The sequence below is a fragment of the Nannospalax galili genome, unplaced genomic scaffold (assembly GCF_000622305.1).
Source record: "Nannospalax galili isolate Female #2095 unplaced genomic scaffold, S.galili_v1.0 scaffold32, whole genome shotgun sequence".
Classification (NCBI taxonomy): domain Eukaryota; kingdom Metazoa; phylum Chordata; class Mammalia; order Rodentia; family Spalacidae; genus Nannospalax; species Nannospalax galili.
The window spans coordinates 5,459,390-5,462,902 of NW_008335297.1; positions in this window are offsets into that span (position 1 = coordinate 5,459,390).

The following is a 3,513-nucleotide window of genomic DNA, read 5'->3' on the forward strand; positions in this document are numbered from 1 at the left end:
GGGTATGGCAAAGATGTTTACAACAATGACTACTGTCATTTATGCAAATGAAGGATCCTGCTTGCATCAATTATATTGGTCTCTACTGCAAACGAAGGAGAAGTGCTCCATTTCTAGCCTGGGTAAAAATGACTGCAGGGACATCTAGAATTCCTGAAGTCTTGTGATAGCAGAGAGGTGGACCGGTGGCCAACGACCCCCGAGGAGAGGGAGAGACCCCACAGGGACTAGAGTGTTTAAGCCCTAGGGACTGGGCTGATAGAAGCCTATGGCTCCTAGCTGTGAGAGCTAGGAGTATCTGAACTAGGCTTTAGAAGTTAAGAGACTTATTGGGGCTGGAGAGATGGCTCAGTGGTTAAGAGCATTAGCTGTTCTTGCAGAGGACCTGAGTTTTATCCCTAGCACCACATAGTAGCTAACAACCACCTATAACTTCAGCTCCAGGGGATTCAATGCCCTCTTCTGACCTCTGAGGGCACTGCATGGCATGGGTGCACTTATGTACATGCAGGCAATACACAGAGATATAAAATAAAAATAAACCTCCCTCCCTCCCTCCCTCCCTCCCTTTCTTCTTGTGCTTTAGTTCCCTCCTGGGATCTCATTCTAGTCCAGGCTGACTTGGAATTCACTCTGTAGTCCAGTCTGGCCTTGAACTCAAGGAAATCCTCCTACTTCAACCTCCTAAGTGCTAGGATTATAGATGTGAGTCACCATAATCTTTTTCTTTTGTGTTGTTATTTGATTTGTTTTTTGAGGAAGACTCTCCTGTAGTCCAATTTGACCTTGAACTTGCTAAGCACCAAAGACACAAACTTCTGATTCTTCTGCCTCCACCTCCCAAGTGTTAGGACTACAGCTGTGTAGCACCATACCAGGCCAGAGTTGCATTTCTATGGCAGTCAGCTGTGGTTGCAGTGCAGCTTCCTCAAGGCATCCATTGGGGAGTATTTAAAGCAGATGGTGTGACCAGAGGCAGTCAGGTGGAGGCCGTCAGGCTAGCTGTTCCACTGATGTCCTTTACTAAGGGCAATAGGAACCAGGGAGGGGTCTAACAGCTATCAACTAGGGAGTCAAGTCATCCCAGTTCCCTACATCTTAGTGTATGGAAAGGAAAAATAAACATTAAAAGGAGTGCTTGTAATAAAGCCTTGTCACTAATATTAACAATGTTAATTGTGCTGTTTTGGTGCTCTACAGTGCTTAATTCCTACAACGTAACTCCCAGGAAGCCCTCTCTGTCTCATAGCTGCTGCTGTCCTTTAAAACAGTGTTACTGCACCTGCAAAGTTGCTCCTTCTTTTTGTTTCAGCTAAAACTCTTTGGAGAAACTTAAGAGAACTAGTTCCAGTCATTAGGTTTCTTTGACTCATTTTTCGGAGACCTAGAGTGAATTCGGATCACTGTAACACTGAACCAAAGCATTCTTGTCTGCTTTCTTTTTATTTACTTGTTTATCTTCTTCTTATTTTATTTTATTCTTTGTGGTGCTGTATCAAATTCACATATTTCACACATGTTCAGCAAGTGTTCTGCCATTGAGCTACACCCCCAGTCTTTCTGCTATGGCTTGAATGTGAAATGTCCCCTATACATGACAGTTCCATTAGCACAGTTCAAGGAGACAACTGGTTCCAAGAGAAATCTAAGGGAACAAGTGTCCTCTGAGTTCCGGCCCACTCTTTAAAGTTAAGAGTTAGGCTATTTGACGGGGCTGGAGAGATGTCTCAGTGTGAAAAGCACTGACTGCTCTTGCAGAGGACCTGGCTTTGATTCCCAACACCCACATGGCAGCTAACAACTGCCCGTAACTCAAGTTCCACAGGATCTGGTGCTATCTTCTGACCTCTGAGGGCATTGCACTACATGGGTGCATTCATACACATAAAAATAAAAGTAATAAAAAATTTTTAAAAAAAGAGTTAGGCTATTTATTCAGGTGACAGTAATGTTGGTGTCGTAGGAATGATACAGGTGTCCCATTCAGAACTGAACACTCATGATCAATTATTCTCACCACTTTAATCAACTGGGAGTCTCTGCAATAACTACTGCCTCCTGTAAAAGGAAGCTTCTTTGATGAAGGAGAAAAGCGCTAATCTATAGGTATAAACATAATATTTAGAAAGCAGTTTGACAACATGTCCATTTAGCAAAACAGCAGCAGGTTCCCCCCTAGGACCTATGATCTTCCTAGCCAAGGGATTTTGATCAAGTTTACAATACCAGGCATGAATTTCCTCCTATGTAGTGGCCTCAAATCCAATCAAAAGCTGTCAATTACCCCATAATAGTCCATAACAGTCATGTCAGTACTGCACCTGGCAAGTTAGTATTGCAGAATTCAGGGTCCACTGCTGGGAAAGACCACTGATGACTTTTCTCCCTTATCTCATGAACCCACGAAAAATTCTTCTGAAAGAATTTAACCAGAGCCTGGGTGCTAGAGATATTGCAGAAGGAATTTTAAAATTGCTTGGAATCTTTCCACTTTTTGATATGTTGCCTTTTCTGTTTAGTAAAAGCTGAGTTAAGATCACCATCATCATCATCATCATCATATCAATATTTAAACAAATGAAACATAAAGTGAAACCTGCCCACCTCTTGGGCCACTGGTGATAACTTGAGTTTACAATTTAGTGTGTACTTCTCTGATTTGATTCTCCCTTTTGGTGTAGTTACATTTATCCAGCCACACACCTACGTGTGTGTATTTATATCCCATGTATAATTTAAAACACCAAACAGGATCATAGTAGTCAAACAAGTCTTCAGCTGCTTTTTTTGCTCTCCCCTTTTCCATTTGACAGTATATTTTGGCTTGCTTGTGAAGAACAGCCTCTAAATTCCTTTCCAATTCTATTTTTTCCTTCCCAGTTCTAAATTGTAGGCTCTGAACCTAAGCCCAAAGCTCAATTAAAAAAATTTATTTTATGTGTATGAGGGCATTGCCTACATGTGTGTAAGTGCACCTGTGTCATGCAATGCCTAAGGAGGTCAGAAGAGGATATTGGATTCCCCCGAAATGGAGTTATGGACAGTTGTTAGCCACCACGTGGGTGCTGGGAATCAAACCCAAGTTCTCTATAAGAGCAACCAGTGCGCTTAACTACTGAGCCATTTCTATAGGCCCAGCTCAATTATTTTTATTAGCTAGTCCTTGTTATAAAAGAAACAGGTACCTCTGACAAGTGTATTTCACAGGAGAAGAGGGAATGCAATGAAACATAAGCTTCCTTTCTCTTGGTAGTGTGGTACATTCTTCAGTTGCTGTTCTGGGAATTAAACCCAGAGCCTCCTGCATTCTACCACTGAGCAACTTCCTTGCAGTTGACTTTTTCTTTCTTCTGTACTAAGGATGGAACCTATGACTTCCTGCATGCTAAGAGAGCACTCTATCACTGAGATGTAGTTCCAGCATTAAAATTAATTGTGTGTGTGTGTGTGTGTGTGTGTGTGTACACACATGTATTTGTAGGTGCTTATGCTCATGCATAAGTGCAGAGGCCA